Source organism: Capsicum annuum, chromosome 1 (assembly GCF_002878395.1).
Source record: "Capsicum annuum cultivar UCD-10X-F1 chromosome 1, UCD10Xv1.1, whole genome shotgun sequence".
In the NCBI taxonomy this organism is placed as follows: domain Eukaryota; kingdom Viridiplantae; phylum Streptophyta; class Magnoliopsida; order Solanales; family Solanaceae; genus Capsicum; species Capsicum annuum.
This window is the reverse complement of record NC_061111.1, coordinates 16,944,287-16,956,354: the sequence shown is the minus strand read 5'-3', so window position 1 is coordinate 16,956,354 and position 12,068 is coordinate 16,944,287.

Below are 12,068 nucleotides of genomic sequence, written 5' to 3'. Positions count from 1 at the left end.
TATATTATAATATATACACATACTTACATAATACACACATATATATTATGTATGTGTGCATGTATATATATTATAATATTTTGATGAAGGCCATTTCACTGATCAGCCTTTATTATGTGTAAGATAGCATGAATGAGTTGAGGGTGGGAGTTGGGGGGAGGATGGGGGAATGAGCTTAATTTTCTTTTTGTGTTAAATATATTATATCCCTCTTTATCTCTCAAATGGTTGCTTTGATACAGGAAAATATTCCATTCATTTTAATATGCTTTAATCTGTTGAAAGACTTGATTACCTAATTTTAAAAGTGGACTCACTTTAAATATTGACTATTTATTAAATAATTAAGCATCATGTGTATAATTGAATTTTTTTTTTATTCGCTTTGCATAATTAAGATCTTATAATTTGGGTAGTTTGAGTTAATGTGTAAAAGAGCAGCTAGGTTTATGAAAGAATTTAAATATTCATCTTGATTAAATATTTAAGACAATGGAGTGAAATAGTTCAAGCTTGATCTACTCAATTTTTTTTCCATATCCTTACACAATCAATAAATTAAAGGTGTATTACTGTTCAAATACCTTACAACTCATGTTGTCTTTTTTTTTTTATGCAACTACGCCGCATGGTGGCATGATCCTTTATATCATTATCCAAAAATCATGTACAACTAGGCAGTGAATTCATAGTTCCTATACAGAAGAAGGAATAATCATAAAAACAAGTGTCCCTCCAAGAACATGTACAAAAAGACCAAAGTATATCGAGGGACAATCAGTCAACTACTAATATTAAGCAAAGTGATTCTTCTTGTGCTTGTGTCTAAAGGATGACATCATTATCCGGTCAAGTCTATAAGGACCTTTCACATAGCTAGGTAGATCATTTGCCGAATGAAAAACTTGGTTTGACATAACCAAACTTGCCTTAGCCAGTGCATCCGCCACTTGATTTCCTTCTCTATAACAATAATGAATGATGAAATCGCTCTCATCAATTACTTTCCATCTTTAAACTCGTGTTATCTGATTTTGAAATTTATATATCGATTAAAGATTTTATTTTTTTTCCTCTTAAGATGAAGTGGCTTAGCATAATAAACAGTTGAAATGGAGTAGAGAGAAAGGAGGTGAGGTGGGGTTTTTGTGTGTGTGTGTGTTTTTGTGTGGGGGGGGGGGGGCGTCAAGGAGCTAATTTGGAGCAAAATTAAAGGCTTAATGAGCTTAATTGAGAGAATAAAATACAAAAAATATAATTTAATGAGTTAAGTTTAAATAGTAAATTCAGAATATCAAAACATGTAAGAGAGAAAAATAATAGTCAAAATAAGATCACTAAAGTTTGACGTTCATATTATTTGAACCAATCTAAGTAGGGGAGGCAAAATGAACAATAGCCAAGTTAATTGAGGTGTGTTTTGCTAACCCTTCTTAATGCAGAAAGAAAAATAAAATTCATTTATAACTCACTCTTTTGGTGCACGTCACTTGCACTATGATGACCTCAAGGCTCAAGATATAACTCTTGTTAGGTTAGTGTATGTATTATTTGACTAATAAATTTTGGTAAAAAATAATTTATTTATTAGGGATTTTGTTCTACTCACTTAGGAGACAAAAGGGGAACAAAACAAACAAAATTACATAAGAAGAATTAAGTGTTAGTTTAGAGAAGAAACATTAACTTGGTTTTGTTTTGTTTATTCATAGCCTTTCAACTGGTATTACATCTATTACTCCCTCTCTCTCTCTCTATATATATATATGTATATATATTTATTTTTTGGGGGGTGGGAGTGGGGGGAAGGGGTCCAACATGCATTTTACCATCCTTTTAACACAAATCATTTATTAAGAGTGTGTTTGATACGGAGAAAATTTTTGAAGTTTTCATATTTTATTAATCAAAAATCTTTGAAATGTTTTCCCAAGAAAAATAAGTTTTTCAAGATGAGAAAAATGATACTGAAAGTAAAGAAAACAAGTTACATAAGTAAGAATCATATAAAATATCAAGCTATGTTGAGGTGGTTGGGAGGAGGGAGCAGTAAATGACTGGATTAGAATTGGTGACAAGATAAAAAATACTTTTGGTGTAACAAAATGAAATATTCTTTGGCAAAGTGTTGATGAAGGAAATGCTACTTAGCTCTCTACATGTATCAATTGTACTAGATATAGTGTTGTTATTAAAGTGAAATCAGGGAATTAGTTTAAAATTACTTAAGATAAGTAGTTAGGTACAAGAGGTAGTTACAAGTCAGTTAAAATGAACTAACTGACTACACCTATATATAGGAGTACTGCTCCTCTCATGGATATACTTATTTACAATTGAATAAAGAATCACTCTCTTCCTCGAGCTTTCTTCTTCTTTCTTCTTCCCTACAGTTCATCTGTGATGAACTGAATCAGTTCATGGTATCAGAGCCACACGAGATTCTTATCACAGAACTCGTCTATTGCATCTTGATCATTGAGTGCAAATCCGTTCATACTCAAAACTCTCTCTCTGAGATCTTGGTGCTCTAAATTACTCAAAAGCAGTTAAGATTGTTCCAGGTTTGTTAATGGTAACACATAAAGAAGCAACCACCACTAATGGAAATCAAGGGACTGGGCCACAGACCACACAACTAATTGATTCTAATCATCCTTTCTTTCTGTACACCTCTGATGTAAGTGGAGTTTCCCTTGTTTCTATCCAATTAAATGGTACTGAGAATTACTCAGTATGGATTCGATCCATGGGAATAGCCTTGTTAGGAAGGAACAAACTAGGCTTAGTAGATGGTTCATGCAAGAGAGAAATGTTTGGGGAAGAACTGTGGGGCCAATGGGAGGGGATTAATACAATTATGTTGTCTTGGTTAATGAAATCTGTATCCAACAGCTTATTGAGTGGTGTGGTCTATGCTTCTAATGCGTATTTATTTTGGGATGATTTAAAGGAAAGATTTGACAAAATAAATGGTTCCAGAATATTTAATCTACACAAAGAGATCAATTCTCTAATACAAGGCACTTCTTCTGTATCTGTGTACTTTACAAAGCTTAAAGGCTTATGGAATGAATTAGAATCTCTAGTTCCACCTCTTGCATGTGGTTGTGTTAGGTTGAGGGAGTTTGTGACTTACTTGCAGAGACAAAAACTCTATCATTCCTTATAGGGTTAAATGATACCTACCAACTAGCAAGAAGCCAAATACTGCTAATGAATCTCTTACCTACTGAGAATCATGCCTATGCAATGATCTTGAATGATGAAAGAAAGAAGTCCATAGTTAATTTCTCTAATGGGTTGTTAGGTACTGGACCCTTTACATCTCAGTATGATGCCTCTGCACTCTATTCTAAGAAAGGACCAAGATTACATAAACTCAAGAAAGACTAAAACCTACAGTGTGACTACTGCAAACTTAAGGGGTATGTTAAAGAAGATTGCTACAAGTTGGTGGGATATCCACCTAAATTAAAAAAAAAAAGAAAATTTGCAAGGGGCCAAAGAAATGGTTATACAAGTTCCAATCAAAGAGGATTCAATGCTCATAACAACAATGGAGGAGCCTTCAATGTATAAGCTGATCAACTCATTGATTTTCCTTATGATCATGGACAAGATCCACATATTGTAGCTAATGTTACAAGTCTGTATCAAAGACAACAGAGTCAAGAATAGGATCCAAAGAGTCAGCTCAAGTAAAACAAGCAACTACAGCCTAGTACATGTGTGTTCACTAGGGAACAATATGACTAAATTCTGCAGATGCTGTCCAAGAACTCTTCTTCTTAGTCTAGTGCAAATATGACTAGTGCCTTTGACATCTCAGGTAACACTAAAGGGTCAGGTATAAGCAGTGTGTGTCTAGTCTGTAATAATAATACAAACTGGATCATAGACACTACAGCCACCAATCATATGGTGTCTGATAAGAATATGCTTGAAAAAGAATCCATTACTGAAAGAATACAACCTAAATCTGTATATCTTCCTAATGGAGATGTTTTACTAGTAACACATACTGGTTCAAGCATTATTTCTACTAGAAGTAAACTAGAAAATGGTTGTTTACTTCCACAATTCAAATACAACTTAATGTCTGTTGCTAAAGCCACAAGGAAATTACACTGTGGTGTTTTCTTTTATCCTAATTTTTTCATCTTTTGGGATCTCTCAAGTAAGAAGGTGGGGGGTATTGGTAGAATAGAAGAAGTTTTATATCTACTCAATCAGAACTGTGAACAAACTACTGATGAGATCAAGCTAGCTGCTCACACAAAAGAGTGCACTATGTCTGACTTAGAAATCAATCTCTGGCACAAGAGATTTGATCATGTAGCACCTACAGTACTTAGTAAACTACTACCTAGCAAGTCTGAATTGATATCTCAAATCATAAATACATGTCCAGTGTGTCCTACTGCTAGGCAAGTCAGATTTCCATTTCCTTATAGTAGTATTAAAAGTACTAGTGAATTTGATATGATTCACATGGATAAGTGGGGTCCTTATAAAACTCCTACAGTTGATGGTAACAAATATTTATTGACTATTGTGGGTGACTTTACTAGAATGACTAGGATATTTTTGTTAAAATTAAAATCTGATGCTTGTATTACTATTAAACTATTTCTTATGTATGTTCAAACTCAATTAGCAAGACTGTTAAAATTTGTAGAACAAACAATGGAACTAAATTTGTAAATGATGTATGCACCAGCCTAATCAACATTTTGGGCATCATTCATCAGAGGTCATGTGTATATTTCCCTCAGCAAAATGGTGTAGTTGAGAGAAAACACAGACATATTTTAGAGTTACAAGAGCCCTTAGGTTTCAAGCTCACATTCCTATTCAATTTTGGGGATATTGTGTATTAACTGCTGTCTATATCATCAATAGACTTCCATCATCAGTTATAGGCATGTCACCTTTTGAAAAATTATACAACAAGAAACCATCTCTACTTCACATGAGAGTTTTAGGATGCTTATGTTATGCAAAAATTGTTCAACAATCAGACAAACTAGGTCTTAGAACTAAGGTTGCTATATATATGGGGTATTTTGAAGTTCAAAAAGGTTACCTACTATATGATATAAACATTAAGTCATTCTTTGTTAATAGAGATGTAGTGTTTAAGGAAGATGTATTTCCATTTATAACTAAGACTTCAAATTCACCTTTATTCTCACCTATAGACCCTAATTTGTACTCTCATAATGATGATTCCTATACTAACTTACCTTATGTGGATGTTAGAAATGAGCAGGCCACTAATCAACTTGATCCAGCAGCACAAGAGGCACAACAAGAGCATCAACAGCCTGCTGCTAATCATAAACAACTAGGGCCTACTAATCATGCTTCTATACCATCTACGTGATTAGAGAGGCCCAAAAAACCACCAATCTGGCTCAAAGACTGTGTCTTTGACCCAGAATTAGGATACACACTATCTTATCTCTGATTATGTATCATATGGCAAGTTAACTCCTTATTATCAAGATTACTATGTGCTTTTTCTGCTGTTACAGAACTTAAAAACTACTCAGAAGTTATCAAAGATCCTAAGTAGATTGAGGCAATGCAAGCTGAGATCTCTGCACTAGAAAATAATCACACTTAGGATCTAGTCTGTTTACCAGAAGGGAAAAGACCTATTGGTTACAAGTGGATCTTTAAGATTAAGTACAAATCATCAGGGAAAATTGAAAAGTTCAAGGCTCGGCTAGTAGCTAAGGGATATAGCCAACAACAAGGCATTGAATATTAGGAAACTTTCTCTCTTGTAGTCAAGATGGTTACAGTCAGAACAGTACTAGCCTTTGATACATCAAGCCACTAGCACATTCATCAAACTGATATGTACTATGCTTTCTTGCAAGGTTATCTCACTGATGACATCTATATGGAACTTCCACAGGAATTCCTGAGTCAGGGGGAGCACAAACCTGGTTACAAACCTATTTGCAAACTAATTAAATCCCTATATGGGTTAAAATAGGCTCCAAGACAGTGGAATGCCAAGCTATCAGATAAACTACTAAGACTCAACTTCAAACAAAGCCAGTATGACCACCCACTTTACATCAAAAGGTCTGACCATGGAATTGTAATGATATTAATCTATGTGGATGACATGTTAGTCACATGAGACAATTTAAAGCAGATTGAAGAAACCAAGCAGGCACTGCAATAAGTGTTCAAAATAAAGGATCTGGGAGAGCTAAAATACTTTCTGTAGACACATAATTTTGTCCCTCCTCGATGTCACTTTTATTCATTTTACCTTATCCTACCGTGTACCCTCAACCATATAATTTTTCCTCCATAAAATGACAAAAAATAACAACCTTTAACAAATTCTGTCTTATTTTAATCCTATCCTAACAACCTCTCCAATTAAATTAGGACACCTACCATTACCCCTCACCCCACTTATGTGTCCCACATATCAATACATAAAATGGGAATATATACCCAAGGGGGACCCACAAAAAAGGAGGAGGATCTTTTTTCATTCACAATATATATACACAGGTCTTCTTCAACAAAGGGGATTCTGGGGGGCTGACCATGAATACACGGTGAAGAATTACATACACTTCACAATCTCTCACCAAAAATACACTCACCCTCACATACATCATCCATAAAACACATACTCCACCAACAAAAGAATAATACACACATATATCATCTCCTCCACAAGACACTTATCCTCACCATGGATGCGTACACACAAAATGGTGAAAAATAGAGAGACACGAGGTTGATTTAAGAGGAAAAAAAAAGAAATCGATTGAGAGGGAGAGGTCGCGAGATGAAGGATTCAAGATCGAGAACGAGAGTAAAGAAAATAGAGCTTCGATGAGAAATCGACTGAGAATCATCCCCCTGGCTATTGCTATCAATGTTACAGCAAATTTTTGATCAAAAACTGAGAAGAAAATGGAAAACAGTAAGGGTAAATCTGGTCAGCTCACCGGATTGCGGGCGTGGTCTGTTTTCGCTCGATGGGAAATGGGTTCGAGCGTGTTTTCACGATTCCTGTTCTAGTTCAAGTTGGTTTGTGCTCTTTAATATTTGTTCAAGTTACGGGATCATCGTTGAGGTTCCAGTTGGGTCGAGGTTCCGTTTCCCATGAATTCCAATCCATCACTGATTTTGGAATAAAATGAATGATTGAGGTCCAATTCTATATCTATTTATCTTTTTTTTCGTGAATGTTTTTAAATGATGTGATTTTTGGTTGAATTTGTTTGAGGTGATTTTACTCATCGTTATTTGATTGTTAATCTTGGTGTAAAGTATGTTAATCACGTAGTTGATTTGGGGTAAAGTTGATTTTGGGAAAAAGATCAAAAAATTATTAAAAGTGAATATTGATTTATGTCGGTTTAGCGATGATTGCCTGATTCGGAATAAACGTCGACTTTTTTAAGTTTGATAGTATCACTTTTTAGGCCGTGAATCATTAGACAAATGATAGGGGTAGGAAAATTTTTGGATTGTGAAATTGGTGAAATGTTTGAGATATGTGTTGAATGGATTTGCTTTATCACAATTGAAAAATGTACTCATTTGACCGGGGAATGCCCCGAGGTATATGTATTGCTTTATTCGGAGAATAGCCCAAGAAAGTTGTACTTGAAGATGGCACACGATCAAGGCCCGGAACATTGGATGGAGTAAAACACAGAAGCGTAATTAGGATTGGTGTAGGTTAGAATGAGATTTATTTTCTTCGCATGTTTTATTTTGGACTGTATAATTGGACTGACCACTATATTTTGGATTTGTTTTGTTTCATGTGTTTGATTGATTGTTTTATGTGTTTTTGTGTGGTTTATACATTTGTAATGTCAAATTAGCCGATATCCAACAAGCGACCGTGGTCGAACCACAGGATCGAGGGATGCCTAACACCTTCCCCTCGGTCAACAGAATTCCTTAGGCGGAATCTCTGTTCGCAAACTAGTTTTTAAAGAGTCAAATTATTTCAAAAAGGACTCTCCAAAGGTGACTTGGCACACCGGATTATCCAAGTGGCAACTCTGAATAAAAATGTAAATAATCCTTTTTCGAAATAAATTTTCATTTTTGTCACTTTAATAATAAAAGCCCTTTCGACCCTTAAAATAAATCGTTGTGGGATTTAAAAAGGGTTGTGACAGCTCTGGCGACTCTGCTGGGGATTAGTATTCAGAATTCAAGCTTATTTTGGAGTCGTATCGGCTTTGTTTGGTATTAAGAGTGTATAAACATTGTCTGTGATTATTGTTTGTGTTATTGTTATCACTGTTGTACGTTTCCATGCTCTTTGTTTATAGTTTTTATTTATTTGTTACCACTTTATATCTGATATCATTTACATAACCTGAGTCAATTCTTTCTGCAACAAGTCCCAAAGTGCACGTCGTGCACACGAACTCTAGTTGAGACACCTTTATTTTAGGGGGGAGCCATTGGATGTATGAAGTAGGTGGAAAGCAAAGCAGCCACTATTGATCATATGCTCCCCCGAACAGCCTTGTTGGTGAACCCCAGCGTTGGTCAGCCTTTAGGTCATGCTTATCTGCATCATATTGAGACCTAGCGGGACTCACTTGGTCCTTTGTAGGAAACTTACTCCTAAAGCATCCCAACATGCTAATTATCGCATCTTTGAGGGTAATATGGTCATTTGATAGATGGATTTGGGGAAAGCATGTGTTAGAAGTAAGGCGTGTAGGCAATGAAAAGCCGAAAAAAAGAGAAAAGAAAAGTGAGTCGAAAAGAAAAAAAAGAGTTTCGTAGTTTTTAGAGTTCTTTATGGCTTTTTGTTTTTCACAATTTAAAAATTCAAAAAGATTTTCTTTTGATTTCTTTAGTAAGCATTCGCAACTAAAATACCAAAGAGATTTTTTTTCTTTCATAATTGTTGGTGTCAAATTGCAAAACCCAAAAAAGATTTCATTGACTTTTTCATCGTCTATCTTTTGTCGTGTCTCTTAAGTCAAGGTTGAGTTTGTTATTTAATCATTAATTGTCCAATCTGGATGAACTACGCACTCCTGATTCTCTTCTCTCGGGAGTGAGATACGTAGGCAGCCTATTGTGGGTTCGGGGATCTTATTTCAAAAATCCAAAAAAAATATTTTATGCACTCTTCATTTAGAGTAGGTCTTTCATATACATCTTCAAGAGAAAACTACAACAAGATTTTCCTTTAATATTTTCAAGTTTCATTTTCGTATAAAATTCAAAATTGAAAACCCCAAAAGATTTTTCCTTGGTAATTATAGGTTTTATTTTGTATAGAAATCTGAAAAATTCAAAAAAAAAAAAAATCTTCTTCACTCTTCATTTAGAGTAGGTGTCATATTCATCTCTAAAATAAAACCACAAAAGATTTTCCTTTAATAGTTTCAAGTTTTATTTACGTATGAATGCAAAATTGAAAATCCAAAAAGCTTTTTCTTTGATAATAGTAGGTTTCATTTTGTAGAGGAATTTTATAGCTGAAAATTCAAAAAGATTTTCGTTAATTCTTTTGACAATTTGTTATTTTCTTATTTTCGTAAAGTTTCAAGAAAATAAAAAAAGAAAAGAGTTTGATTGGCCATTTTGGAAAGACTTCACGAACTACGCACACCTGATTCTCCTCTCTCAGGAGTGAGATACGTTGACACCCTTCTTGGGTTTGGTGATCTTTTAAAAAAAAAGCAGAAGGAAAAAGAGGTTTTGAAAAAGTGTTTAACTCTAACATATTTGTTGTTTTTTGTTGAGTCAGTTTAAGGTGGTTGGTTTGTGGCATTTTAGCTGGTCTTTCACATCACACCAAATTCAAAGGGTTAGTTGTGTCCAACAACGATATAGAGAGTGACATCATGGATCAAACAAAGAATCAGGAAAATGAGAGTTTGAAGCAAGGGATTAGGAGGCTAAGACAGCAAATGACAGAAATGCATCGAGCTTGGGCTAGTGGATTGCCTCTTTCTCCATTTCCCTTTATTGATCCTACAAATACCTCGAGTTTTCCACCAAAATCTCAAAGTCAGTTTTCTACTGTTGTTGATGCACCGCAACATGAGCCAGAATTCATTCTAAGACAAAAGCATCTCAATACTTCCACCACTTTTCCTCTAGCTCCTCAGCATAAGCCTGCTACATTCACAACACCACATGTCGTCTGTGATCTTGTAGCTGAATCCTCTACTAGGACTTCCACACTGGCTTGCCCAATGGTTGTGCGTCCCCATGCTGCTAGTGAACCTATATTCAATACTCTCGGTGATCATTGTTATACTCCTGAGCCTGCTTTTAAGTTAACTGGACCACCAAAATTTCTTAACAAGAAGTCCAGTGTGCCAGAAAAGTCAAAAAAATAAAGAGTGCAGAAAATCCTATGAAAAATTCTCTAGGACCTGCGGGTAAAGAAGATGTTTCGTACAAAGATTGGGGCATGCCTTCAAGTGCTAACCTTTCTCCAATCTTTGAGATGTCGAAATTTGAGGAACAAGATAGGCATGAGGAATCCATTAAACATTTGGGACTATTACAATCAATTAAGGGAACCTGGAGGGAAAAAGAATGAGGAAGATGTATCTTCCATTGTAGTTGGATGGCGAGCACGGTCAAGAAGACCCCGTTGTCGTCACTCTCAGGCTCAAACCCAAGTTCATGCCCAAGATCCATATAATCACTCCCAAAATTCATTATACTCTGCTCCTCCACCTCCATATCCAATATATAATGCACAACTACATGTTCAACCCCCATCTTACCCACAGTGGAACATACCGACTCCTCAGAGTCATCCTCTAAATCCACAAATATATCAAAACCCTTCTAATACCAATATTCGATCCAAGCCAAATGATGAAATAAGGCAGAAGTCGAGAGATAGTTTCACACCAACTAGAGAGTCGTATGTCAATTTATTTCAGAGATTGGTACAATGGGGCATGATCACTTCTCTCCTTGGGTGTACTCTTAATCGGCGTTCAAGAAATTTTGATCCTAATGTACGATATGCGTATCATTCTGATGCTCAGGGTCATAATATTGAAGATTATTGAGATTTGAAAAGAGAAATTGATAAGATGATTGAAGATGGATCAATTATGGTGCAGCACATTGACAATGAGGGAAACTCTAGTCATGCTCATATGCAAACCAGTGGCTAAGTTGTCAGGCTGAGCAATTGAGAAGTCACCCCCTCTCCCTACTAGAAAGAGGTCTGTTAGTTTGTTTTGTCTTCTTTTTTGTTTTTCAAATTATTTCAGGGTTGTAGTTTGAGATCCATCTTATTTTGTCCCTTTGTCATTTGTGTTCAAACCCTTCTATCTTTTATTTTAACTAAATAAAGTATCCTTTTTCCTTTATGTTTTAAATATGTGTTGTTTGTTTGCTTTCTTTATACAATACACTTTATATTGATTCTAGTGATATGACATGCGTACGGAGTCTTCAACCAGATCTTAAAATCTAATTTAACCATGAAACATTAGATCAGAGGGCTAAAGTTAGGAGAAACATCTGAGAAAATAGTAGAGTGCTAAGACATTTGGTGACAAGTTGAAGCCTTTTCTAAAAATTAAGGCAATTATTTAGAGAATCACATAAATAACTTGGTCATCAATTGAAAAAGGCATGCAAAAAGTTTTGTCTACAGACAAGCTGGGAAACTTATGAAAATACCAAGGTTTAAAGGATTTATCTGAGAAGCATGACAAAGCAGAGATACAATGTTTATTTCGGAGTCACTCTTAATAATCTGAGTTTGGGTAAATGACACGACAAAGAAGAGGAAAGTTCCAGCAATCTGAAATAAAATGAAGGGAATGAACACTGGAGCAGGTGTCGGGACAGCCAAGTGCCGCAAGCCACCACTAAGTTTTTAATTGACAAATTTTCTTTGTTGAAACAGGGGAGAATTCGCTTCACTTAATTCATCTACCATTGGAAATGCACATCCGTGAGACTTTACTTTCTGTTCAGGACCCTCCTGAAAAATGGGATTTTACTTTCTGTTCAGGACCCTCCTGAAAAATGAGAATTTACTTTAGGTTCAGGAC